We start from the raw sequence: 13,327 nt of genomic DNA, 5'->3' as shown, positions 1-13,327 counted from the left end.
TGGCACTCTCCTAAATTTTTAAGCTTGACTGAAACCTGGCCTTGGCTCCCTGCTGTGTAAATAAAGATAATTACCAGTTTATCATCTATCTCTATTCACTGTAAATGCCTGGGAATACAGATTGTCTTCATTGTGTGTGATAGGGTGCTGAGTGCAAGGTGGCACCACTTTTAGCAGACACGTCTCAGTGTCACAGACATAGTCAGTCCTTGCAGGGAGGCAGGGACACCTTCACACTGGTGATGAACAAACCACAGAGATACAATAGATCTGTTTCAAGGGACTGTTTCTACCACAAAGGTTTTTGTACATTGATGTGATTACAGCTCCTGTGCAAATACAGCTTGCTAACCTAGTATTTTTTCTTAAGTACAGAAGCAGAAAACATCATTTAATGCAGTTCCTGGCTTTCTTGTGCTATTTCTCACTGTATGTGCAAGCTGGGATATTTGAAGCAGGACAGGATTTTTTCTTCCTCTCCCCTTTTAACTGAATATAGTGTTAAGTGTTTGAAACAAGCAAAGGAATGGGTCTTCTATATTCTCCTCACTGCACACTTCATTCTTGACCTCAAGGAGCAGCTCTCAAAGCATCAAGGCAGCATTGGTGGTCTCTGCACTCAGGCCTTGAATTCCGACCATGGTTAACCTCCCTGGTGGTCATCTTATGCCCAAGCCATTTAGTCACAAGGAATAGGCTTACAGAACTTCTTTATTTCTCTCTGGCTACTGAAAATCTGTCATCAGGAATGATGCTCTACCACTGTCAACAGGGGCTGGAGATGAACCACTGGATGGTCGGGCTATGCCATATTCAATCCCATTACTCACTAGCTCCCATTAAGTACACATCAGAGCTTACCAGAGATGTATGATCACCTGCACCTCACTGGCTTTCACCCACAGTTCAGGCGCAGAGGGAACAGAGGAAGAAGAGAGAGGAATAGGAAACAAACACAGAAAAATGATTAAAATTCTGTGGAGTTTTTTTGCAGGACACCTAATGTATTAAAACTTCCAATACTGTTCTGAATTCCTGGATTTTTACTGCATTAGAGCATTTTTCTTTACTTGAGCCCATCCCCCTGCAACATTCAGCTCTAATTTCATGGTTGAGATATATGAAGTGGCATCATTTTAACCATATCTTATCCACAAGATTCATGTGGAGAGAGTACATGTGAGCCATTCCAAGACGTTAATTTAAAGGGCTGCAAAAGCCATTTTGAGCTCCTGATCTGCAATGTTGACTCAGGTGGTTATTCCAGGATAAGGATCCCAAGGAAGCTCTCAACAGGTAAACTCAGTTTCATAAAATTATATTGAGTTATGCTGTCAAAATGTCACCATACCACTGAAAAATGTATAAGAATCACAGTGCTTAAGTGTCAGAGGATAACGGGGAACTTGAATGGGAAATTGAATATTTGCTAACCCATCATGTTCTTGAATGTCTCTATCTTAATGTGAATTATATTTATAGCTCCATATTAGGTTTTTACTGCAGTGCACCAACACAAGAACACTAATTTTATGCAGCCAGAGGTAAATGCTGAGGATCTTTCTCTTGCTTTGTTCTACTTAGTATTGTTCACGAATGTTCAGACTTTGATTAGCACTTGCATGTAGGAGACTCTCTGTAGCTTTGCTGAAGTTCCACAGCTCCTATTTAACCTTCTAAGAAGGAGGTCTAGCTTGTATCTGCATGAGCAAGTAGGTACAAAACACAGATGTGAAGAAACAGTGATGAATATTGCACAAAAGCATTGACATGGTTTGTTTATCCTCTTCTCAATATCTGGGAGCAGATCCTACTTGAGGCTATGACAATTAGCTCAGAAGATCTGAACAAAAGCTATTGAGGTGCCCTTATACAAATATGCACACAAAGCATATTCAGTGTATCAGTATAAGGTCTGGAAATTCTGTATACCTTATTTATAGATATTCTAAACTGCAGAATTCTCATTACAAACTTGTAAAGTTGCACACATTCCACTTAACATGAGAATTTAATTTGTTTCCAGAGTTATCAAAATGTATTTTCACATGCAAAGATGACTTTACATACAAACTTCTGTACAGAGATACCCCAACTCCTCTCTATTTATGTAATTGTTATCATAATGTTGATGTGTTGACGATATTTGCATAAAAGAATGTGCAAAATCACAGTTTAGGGAGAAAACTCAGTCATGCCATCCTATACTTCAGAGTAGCTTCCATAATGTTTTGCCATAGAGATTTGTTTCCTTTTGTTTATATTTCATTATATCATTCACATTATTTTACAGAAAATTGCCCGAGCTAGTAAAGATTTTCTCATTTTAAGTTGCAAAACCCATTTTTTATCTACTGAAACCATTGTATAGAGCTGCCATTGGTCCATTTATTTAAGATGGGTAAAAGCAATACTTTATACAATTTTTTTTAAGAAATAACCTTGTGTTATTAATGAATACCTTAGAAAACCTCGTGTTTTCTCAAGTATTCTAAGGTCAATTCCCCATGAATGCTCAAGTGTCCTTACACTGCTTGGTACAATTCAAGAATCCTGCAAAGACTCTGGAATTAGATCTATGGGTGTTTTATTTTTTCCAGCTACACCAGTACAGAATTGTAGGTTTAGTATATCTGGGTGTTTCTATGATGAAGTGATCAGGCAGTGCAGATGAACACAGCAGATCCTTCTACACATTTTCTACACACTTGACAAGCCCATTGAAAACCAGAAAACTGAAAACCAGTTGGTTTTGAGTGATCTTTTTCATAACTGCCTACTCAGCCAATGCCTTTGGATACCTGTTAGCAGCAAGAACCAAATTCAGCCCATTTAATAGCAATCATCTTACAGAATCTGACAACGAGCTTGCACAATAGAAGTTGCCAGTGATGGATTTTTCTGTTCTTGTCCCATTTGATTGAATTAAACTCAACCTTTCCTTACAAGAATCAATAGAGTATTTGATTTAATTGATCTTTCTTGATAAATACGAACACTGTGCTTTTAATAGCTCTGGTTCCACTTCCAAATTGTGCCAGAAATGCATCCATCTCTTATAACACTATTTTTCCAGTTCAGAACACAAAGAAATTGGAAGATAAACAACTGAATCAATGCCAGTCTTGGCCAAGCTGCTCATATGTAGCATAACTTCAATAACGAAATATCTCACAGCATGGTTTCAAATCATAAAATTCACATCCTATGCTGTGCAGTGCTAGGCTGTCTCAACTTCCCCTACCAAAGTACTTGAATAAAATAGTTTCACTGTGTTTTCATGAGGGGCTGTACTTGCACCTGCCCTCTGGTGTAGAGTTAAAAGTAACACCACACAGCATAAGCACGATACACATAAATTGTTCCTTCTTTAGCGCCAGTTTTCACCCTGGGCAATTGTCAGGGTCCTGTTTTGCTCTCACTAATGCTTTTGACACTGTTACCATGGCCAGCTTTTTCTAAAGGAACATTATTGAAAGGGATGAGTCCTAATATATTTGTAGCAAAGAGCTGGTGTGTCAGATCCAGTTTTCTTTTTTGGAGAAATTTCCTCTGGGATGCTTTAGAGCACCTTTGTGTAGGGATAGTAACGGGCATCAGGTAGAAAAATCCCAGGCCATCTTATTAGCCAATATTTTTTGTACTGATTTTATAATCCACTTTACGGCAATGTTAGAGTAAGTGTAAAAAAGAAACTAAGCCTTCTCATTATATTTTTCCTTCCTGAAGATGATTTAATAAGCATACCCTTTCTATCAATTTGCAGGAACATAAGTGACATGACTGACTTGATACTTAACCTGCATCATTCTAAATTTGGAGGCTGTATTAACTTCCTGAGAAGAGAGGCATCTTTGTCTTGATGTAGAAATGATCTCATTAAGTAAGCAAAGACCTGGCCAAAAGGATAAACTCTGCACAAGTATTCACAGGCAGCTCCAGCTTCTTGGCAACCCTGACGACTTCGATCAGGGGACAGAACACACCCTTGTGCCAAAATCCAGCTTTAAAATTCATGCTTCACTCCAACACAAGCTGCACCTTAAGGCTAAATTTTACCTGTGTGCACAGATCAAGCACAAGGTTTACAAACCACTTACATCTTCAAAGAGACTTGAGAAGAGCACTGGCCCAGTGGAGTCTCGCTCTGCAGAGGGGACAGTGGTAAACACTGAACAGTGCTTCCCAAATGATAGTCTGAAAGTCACTTTAACAATTTGCCTTCTCTCTTAGACATTCCCATGAGATTTTCCTATAAAGTCTATATCCCTCCAACAAACTATTTTGGGATCACCAAAAATTGTGTTGCTACAATAGGAAGCCTACTCGACTGGACAATTGCATGCAAAAATTGTATTTCTTTATCACATCAGCAGGATGTTAGCGAGGAACTAACAGAACACTTCTTGGTTAAAGAGTACTTTCACATAACTTACCAGTAATAGATTTTGTCTGGTGTTCTTAGACTTGAAGAATTCCCGTCATCTGACAGTGCAAATATATTAGTACCTTCCTCTATTCTTCAGCATGCCAAAATTAATTCACTCTTCCCAAACCATCTTCTCCAAATATTAGAATTCCCTTTTCTATGAATTTTCTTGCTTCTCCTCACTCATTCTCTTCCCTCCCATCCAGACTGCTACTCCCAAGCTAAGCCTATAGACACTCAGCTGAGCACAATCCCCTTTCAATTTCTCATCTTTCAAAGTTACATGTTGCTCTTACCACGCATGCTTCAGTCTCAACCCTAACCTCTCTTTCCATCAGCAAACCTGTTTGTTTCACTTCATCTTTCTGCTACTCCATCATGACAGCAGCGGGTGCTCAGACTGAGGACCCCATTCACCATTTACAAAGGTTTCCTTTGACCTTCTGTAACATATTCTGTGAGTATGCATGCAGCACAAAAAAAAAAAATCAACAAAACAAAACAAAACAAAACAAAAAACCACAAAACCAAAACAAAACAAACCACAAAACCAAACCAAACCAAAACAAAACCAACAAAAAACTAAAACATGCTCCTTTGGAACAAATCACATACTGTGACAGAAGGCCTCATTTCTAGGGGAGATACAGTAAAGAAGACAAACAAGACATGAGGAATATTCAAAACAAGATATGGGGAATATTCAGTCTGTTTCAGAGACTGTCCTATTGGGATCCAGGAGGGATCTCCAGTTAAACCTGTGGAGACTTCAAGAGCAGATTTTAATCAATGGGTGTATGAGAAATTGTGCGCAACAGAGTTGTAGATGTGCTCGACACCATTAAAACAAGAAGATAAATAATCCCACTAAACCTATAGTTTCAAATTTCTTTTGGCTGGTATTCCATTACTTCAAAAGCCAATAAATCATGCTCAAGACCAGTGTTCTGGTCAAACACCAGCCCATACGTACACCAAGTGTAAAAAGTTGAGCATAAAGACTTATTTGAACTTCAAAAGAATTTTATGACTCTCAGTCATTGATTACAAATTTCTCTTCTGTATGAAGCACAGTGTACTTCTGCAGGTTTCCCCAGAATGCAGATGTAGACATTTCTAAGATTCTGATGTCTGATTTATAAAATCAGGAAATGGTCCTTTCACTCCTCTGATGTGGGTTGCAATGCCTTATCAGTTTCTGCAGGGCTAACCTGCAAGGTCATGTGAGAAGGTGTTAATCTACCAAAACGCCCAGCGCCGTTAAAACCAAGTAACTGCTACCCTGCACACTGTCTGCTATCTAGGACAGACTCCCTGTCCATAACTGGCCATAACAGATCTCATTTAGATTTTCATTCTTCCTGTGTCAGAAATTACAAAGAGCTCTAAAAAGACACAGGTTTGGAAGTGAGTACTGTCAAAAGGATTGCATTGGAAAAAAGAAGTGCAAGCCCAAGATAATGACCTGTGTGGGTGCATTTGTCTCATGAGAGCCTACACAGACAGTTGTAGCAGGAAGAATGTTTGTTTGACTCCAAACTTTGTGGCATGTTTGCGTATAGGCTGAGAAAGAGATGAAAGACCATGCACAGATGATACTAGTGGTCATCACTTCTATCAATTCACAGGGAATAAAATAGAAAACAACAAAAGAAAATCAGAAAATACAGTAAGATCTTGTTTGAATATCATGCATATTCAGAAACGCATTGTAATGGAAGTGGCTCAAAATCTTTCAGTGAAACTCCATGAGGGTGACCATGGTGCCCTAAAAACAGGTGTACTGCCAGAGAGAACCAAAAAAATAACTACAAAATTTGGCAACTTATTGCCTTCTACCACAGCACTTCCATAGGGCTAAGAGCTCGGCTCTTCTCGATACCAGTTGATGGCCACATCTTCCTGCTGCCAGGAGAGAGCGCCAACAGGTTTGGTCTGGGACGGGTGAGGGAGGCCATACCTCGGCCTTCCCTGTTGTAGCCAACTGTGCTACTCGCATGTTATGAAAAGAAAATTATGACACTTGATAAAGATTCTAGGGCAAATGCATTGGTCCTCCATTCATTTGCTGTGCAGGCTGTTGGGCCATCTAGTAAAGCTGTGTCCAACAGAGATGGATAGGATTTCAAATACCCAATCATACTGTGTCCTACTTGCTGTCTCCCTGCAGCTCCAAGCTGAGTAAGCACCACTATTCATCTACATCCTTTGCAGGGATGGAGAGCACAGACACCTCTCTCGTGGTCCCAGACTACAGGGTCTCAGATCAGTGCCAAGGGCTCTGGGACCCCAGCAAAGGGCTTTAGGTCTGGTTGCCTCAATCACACAGATGTTCAGAGCCTCACTGACCTCCAGTCTGGGATTAGATGAAAAGGCTTCATCTTTTGACTTCTTTAAGTATAAGCCAGGGAAAAAAGAACTGACAAATAAAAAGACATAAGAGGAAATAATCTGCATAATTTAACTGAAAGTAGTATCCATTTTTAATCTACTAGGTAGCACGTAATTGCAGACCTTCCCTTCTTCCATGGCAGGAGACACACTCCTTTGGAACAAAGTGAAAAAGTAGGATGATTTTTGTTTCAGAAAACCCCACTTACATTCCCGTCAGCCTTCCCTGAGTACCTTGAGAGCCCTCAAGAATATTCTAACTGGTGGAATGAAAAGAACACACAAGGCTTACAATAATCCTTTTCCTTAAGAGTCAAGAAAACATCTGATGTGGCTGCAGCCTTCAATGCATTATTAATACCAAGCACTTGGCAGCATTTGTTTCAGTGAGATAAATCTGATCTGTGAACACAGAAAGAGAAGAAAGATAGTTGGTCAGACTGGTTGCAGGAGTATCTGCTGAGCCCAATCAAAACCCAATATTTTGCACAAAGACCCATGAAACATGGTCATAAAATTAAGCAAAAGGAGTAGTAATACTTCAAGAAAATTTATTCAGTTACCAATCGCAAAGAATAATTATAACGCAAATTACATCAGCAGTTAAGCAACAATGCAGACTAATTAGAGATATTAAACCATATAAACAAACCTTTTATGAAGAAAAGCAGGCACTAAAGGACATCCTGAAATATTTATGATGGCACTGGGTTTACTGCAGGGGTTTTGGATCTGTGAATGTATAAATGTTTCCCAGGAAAGCTGCATACCTTGCACAGTAATACTGATCTTTCTGCTATGAGGCTCTCGTTAATTAACTACTTTATGTGGATCTAATTTCTAATCTTACAGGACTGGGATCCAGTAAGAAAGAAAGAAAGAAAGAAAGAGAACAACAATGAACCCCCTCCTGCCACTCCCCCACCAAAAAAAAAAAAAAAAAAAAAAAAAAAAAAAAAAAAAAAAAAGCATCAACAGCAACAAAACAACAAAAAGCATCAAGATGAGAAGCCTCTCTTTTGGTGGCTCAAGTCAGCAGAATAGAAACACACAGAAAAAAGGTGCAGTTGCATGTCTGTGATCTGCAAGCTGCCACAGCATCATTAGTCTGCTGGGAGCTTGAGTCAAGTGAAGAGTCAATTTATGACCATGATATGTAACAGCAGCTGGGCAGAACAGTAAAATGACCCAGACGAGGTCATGCAAAGCTCTTCATTCAAAATGTGTGCTGTCATGTAAAAAAAAAATCCCTGTGCCAGCTTAGAACTGACTTATTTCCAGATTCCTGATGAATGATTTGAAATGGGAAGAGGGATTAAAGGTGAAAACTGAGATGTACCTAAGTGCCAGCCACAGGCACCCAAATTAAGCAGGTGACAAGAGGGTTCTTATTCATCTTTTAAAAATGTATCACTACCAATAGTAATAATCAAAAAACTCAACCCATCTTCTTTGTGGCATTTTGTGGGGGTTTGACACACAAGGACTGGAGCAGTACATCAGCTCAAGGTATAAATTAAGTTTATTAACCCTTCACCCTCTGTGAGGGCTCCCATTCACTCCCACACAGGTGTTCTTAAATTGCAGTAAATTAATCTCCTCTGGAGTAGGAAAAAGCTGCTCCAATCTAATAATGTTACACCTGGCTGGGAGCTTCCTGGGTAGTATAACATGGTTCAACTCAACATTACATCTTCACAGCCTTGGCTGATTGTCTCAGTTTTCCTGAAAAGCAATTATTTTAGGGAGGAAATTTGTCAGTGCACAAGTCTGCTTTACCAGATAAAATAGGCAATGCCTGTAGCTGTGGAGGGAATAAAGATGGTGTCCAGGAAAAAAAATGGGATCACAGTCTGGAAGCAGGTGTGCAGCTTTCCTCCAGCCTCATGGAGAGGCCCTGTGAAATGATATGAACGCCTTGGGCTGTGCTATCTCATGGCAGAGCACACTGTCCATCCCAAGGCAGGCTCAGGGAGCAGCGCTGCTGGTGCGGTGATAGGGGATTCTGTTTGGCTCAGCAGGTCAGGGTGAACTGCATGAGTGTAACAGGAATATCTCCAAAGACTGAGGAGAACTGGCATTTTGCAGTGTTCTTTTCAAAAACCAACTCCATAGCTTCACAGGCAGTAGGGAGGGTGGAAATTTCCCTAAAAACTCCATACACAAGGACTTTTCTGTATTTTCCTTTCCCTTACAGAAGGAGGTCTTCTTGATACTGAGCACCTTTTTAGTAGCTGCAGCTAAACTTATGTCACTCAGCTTGGTCATTCAACCAAAGTTCTTCATGAAAAGTTATTTATTTATGCAGCTGGCATCTCCCTTTACTTTTCCTCCTCTCCCACGTCAGATTTCTGGGAGAACACGTCACTCTGATATACCACACTACTCACAGAGAACTTCTCCAAGCAGCATTTACATAATAACCAAGTGACCTATTCATCCCTGATAGACCTAAGTCTTTCTTTAATCAAATCTGTAGTCCTTCCATCATGTCATCTTGTTAAGTAGGCCAGACTTATCTTGAGATGTCAAGAGCCACTGTGACTAATTAATTATTCTACATTATCAGTCTTTTAAAAAGTACTTCAAAAATCACTGAAGATCCCACTTCAAAACTATTTTGACAACTAAGAAAGTTAGCACACAAAAGAATTGAAATAGAAAAACTTTTATTTAGTGCAGAAAGCCCAAGAAATGACATTCAGTACCATACCACTGGCTTCCCAAACTTTAAAAGGCATTGCTCACAAAGAATCTTGCTTTGTTTTTTGTGGTTTGGCATGTCTTACCTTGTCAAGCATAAATGCACACTTAAATAAACTCTCTGAACAGAGAACAACATTCAAGAACAGCTGGCAGAGTTTCTTTCTCTCTGAAAGGAGGCATCCTTTTCTACATCTTACAAAATCTATCTCAGACTCATACAGGGTTTTTTCCACCTTCCTTTTTCCAGCTTAGGAAACATGTCACGATGCCAATGTGCTTTGATCATCAGTACAAAAACCTCTTTATAACCTCAGTGTTATTAAGACAATCAGACTCTGAGTGGGATAAAAATAATCAATGCAACAGGTTTGGCGTATTTTTAAACTAGTGTAATCCACTAACACATGCAAAAAGATGCATTCATTCAACTGTAATAGATGAAGAGAACCCATTCCTTGAACTGTAAAGAAATGCCCACTTATGGCATCTCCATCTCAACGACTGAGCAAATGCAAAAACTGCCACAAATTAGGGTTTATGCTTACTAATATTTATCAAATATTTCCAACCAGAGAGTATTTTACATAAGAATCAGATGAAGAAAACAAACTGTCTCCTAACTGATTTCCACATCAGTCCAGCCAGACAATATCTTGGGTTGGCATGCACGTCCTACCAAACACACTCAGAGCCATTCAAGATACTTTAAAAAATACTTTTAACAGATGTTAGAGTATCTGCATTAATTTTTATATTTCTTAATTACCCATACAATATGATCTTTGTATCAAAAATCTTCTGTTGACTGGGAGGAGCACTGCTATTGTGGAGAATTAAAAATAACCCATCTTCTCTACAAAATACAGCAAGTGGAACTGAAGGAAAAATGTCAAAAACCTAACTGCTTGTCATATGTACCCCTCTGTCATTCCAATTATTTTATACTGAGATTATTTTCTTTTGAATACACAATAAATCTTACAGAGCATTGTCTTCCATACAGGGAGATTCCATATAGTTTTAGTGGAACTCAACTGAAAAAATATTACATAAGTATACATTTACAGCTAACGTTAACATCAAATGGAAAGCATTCTGTCTGATTTCCTCCTTTTCTCTTCCCACCACTTTTAAGGTGAGAATTGGCCCTTGTTATTTTTTACACACCTGCAAAAGCAAAAGCCTGTTTTTAGAACCCTGGGAGATTTCCCCGCTGGAAAATCCCATTGTACTGTTAGGATATTTCGGCCGCCTGCTGTAGGAAGCATCTACATGCAGAATTTAAAAATGCCCCTTTCCCAAGCATATTTGTGCAACTGCACAAATCTGTACACTTTGTTAATAGAATCACATTTGTTTCATATCTTCAGTTCACTATTAGCACCTACAGGAAGATGAACAAATCCTGTGCTCTCAGAAAAAAATAGAGGGTGTTTCTTCAAAATACACTGATTGTTTTGTGAAATGTATTTAAATTTGATGTATTAAATTGAAAAGGTATTTCCCTTGCTATGTTGGTTAGCTACATGAGGTTAATTTTTTTTTTTGGTGCAAACCTTCAGCAACCCAATTTTGTTACAGAAACAGCCTAATTTCTACAATTAAGCCTGTTCTCTTTGTCAAGCTGCAAAGGGTGGCTTAAAGCTCTTACTGCTTAGAGATGAGGTAAGTTACCCTGGCTGTATCCTCCCAAATCCTCTACTAGAAAAGGGGAACTGGTACATAATACAGCTGACTATTTTCTTTCCCAAGGCTTCAGTTTAGGACAGAAAATGGTTCCTCTCAGAGCAGAGGAAATGGTTGTCCTGTAAATACACACTGAAAAACAACATACTGTGATAGAGACTGATAACAGTGGACACCATACACACTGCAGCAGCAGCAATGTAGCAGTGTAGCAGTGGTCTGAATGAACACAGGACTCCCCCTGGACCTCCACACCTTGACCGAGGAGAGGAGCTATTCGGAGACCGAAAAGGAATGATGAGTGACAAGCACTTATGGAAGAAGATGCCTTAGAGGAGTTGTGAGGGAGCCCGCACACTCCTGTCAGCCTGGAAATTCATCTTACAGCCTGCAATACTGGATTTACTAGTGGCTTTTCACAATCTGTGTCAGGGTAGGAACAGAGATGTTCATCCCCTGGAGGAGCTGCAAAGGAGTGAGTCAGGCCTTAATAGCCGTAGTTCTCCTCCTTTCCTCAGGGAAACATCAATTTGCTGCTGGCTGTGACTATCTTCTCAGCTCCGTGCAGATGACCAACAGCTTGCCTGGGAACATAACCCAGATTTCAACAGTGTAACTGTCATGTAGGCAGATACTGTCCGTGTGCACAAAAACCAAAAGACGGGGGTCCCAGAGGAAGCACAGCCAGGATTGCTTCAGGCTTTTCAATAATGGAGTTCAGCAGGACCCATGGCTACTGCCAGCAAACACTCAAAGCCTGTTCATGACCAGTGATGTCCCTCAGGGCATCAGCATGCCTCCAAGGAGGATCTCCAGAGGAGCCTGTGTGGCTGAGTAAGTGCTGATTAGGGAGTTGAAATCCTTTGAAGAAGTAGCTGAACAACTGGCCTTATCCTCCATACAGTATCTCACAGTGTGCATCTAGTTAAGCCCTCAGGATATTTGTAATAAGCCTGGAAGAAGGCTTTTTATCACCTCCAGCTGAGCAGGAGTCATCCCTTCTCTCTAGATAAGCGCTGGTCAGAATGACCCAGGCATGATCACTTCTGAGCTGGATTACTCTAATTCTCTCTCTCAAAGGCTGGATGCAGACTGCACCAAACTTCTGTTTCTCAGGCTGTGATGAGAGCAAGTGAAGACTCTGCTCAGTTTTATCCACTGAACTCCAGTAATTTTCAGAAGATAGATTATAGCTTTGGTCCTTGTACTCCACACAGATAATGTGTGGGTCAAACAATCTCTCAGCAGTCAATATGCCTAAAAATCCAATTTTGAGCCCACCATCTACCTTGAGACTTCCCTGGAGCAATGAGCAAGGCAACTCCATGCAGGCACATGACAGCCAAAACCAAGAACATCTCAAGTGAGAGGACTGAGGTCTAGAATAAGGCACTAAAAAAATATAGGTAAATTAGGACTTCACAGTTTGGAGGAAATTTTTAGAAAGTCAGAGAAAAACTCTGCTCTCATGGTGTTGGAGATATTCTGTAAAAAGGAACAGCACCTCATCCCCAGAGACTGCACAGCCTTTTCCAAAGTTTGTGTGGATTTGCCCACACAATGGCAGATTAAAACCTGGTTCAGACCTCTGAACTTGGAAAGGGAATTATTCTGCACTAGGGACATGAGAGAACTCCAGTGGAAATTTTCCCAGGTAGGCAAGCAGCAGCCTGAAGTGGGGCCAGAAGTGCTCTCCCACATAACCCAGTGGCAGCTGATGGGTGCTGGGATGTGAGAGGCAAGGGCACTCAGCATCTGACAGAACCTGCTGTGACTAGTTCCGAGCTGCTGGCCCCATGCAATTGATTTGCTGGTTTCTTTGGAAGAATCTCCAGGATCTCCACTAGCTGTACCGTTTCCAATGGGGTCAGAAGTTTATGCATAAAAATCATCTGCTTTGGCTAGCAGGCCTGGAGGACACCTTGTTGTTTGTGAGGGTGGAACAGTGAGTTACAAGGGTGTAAGGCAGAGAGATACACAAGCTTGTTGAAATAAAGTATAATGAGAGGGTTACAAATTTACTGAAGTACATTGCAGGATAAATAAAAGAGGTTATTCCCTCATTTTATTTAAAAAGAAGGAAGAGCCAAGCCTGCAGGAATCAAGAGCCATGAC

At 40.2% G+C, this 13,327-nt stretch overlaps 1 long non-coding RNA gene across 1 annotated transcript in view; it reads right to left on the bottom strand.

Moving 5' to 3' along the window:
- Nucleotides 1-13,327, bottom strand: part of LOC132322335 (uncharacterized) — a 50,000-nt gene that overhangs the window by 16,785 nt on the left and 19,888 nt on the right. The window contains exon 3 of the long non-coding RNA XR_009485095.1: nt 7,113-7,222. This is a non-coding gene — a long non-coding RNA (uncharacterized LOC132322335). The remainder of the gene's footprint in view (nt 1-7,112; nt 7,223-13,327) is intronic.

Source organism: Haemorhous mexicanus, chromosome Z (assembly GCF_027477595.1).
Source record: "Haemorhous mexicanus isolate bHaeMex1 chromosome Z, bHaeMex1.pri, whole genome shotgun sequence".
NCBI lineage: Eukaryota > Metazoa > Chordata > Aves > Passeriformes > Fringillidae > Haemorhous > Haemorhous mexicanus.
Note: the sequence above shows the minus strand (reverse complement) of the source record. Positions and strands in the feature narration are given on the sequence as shown.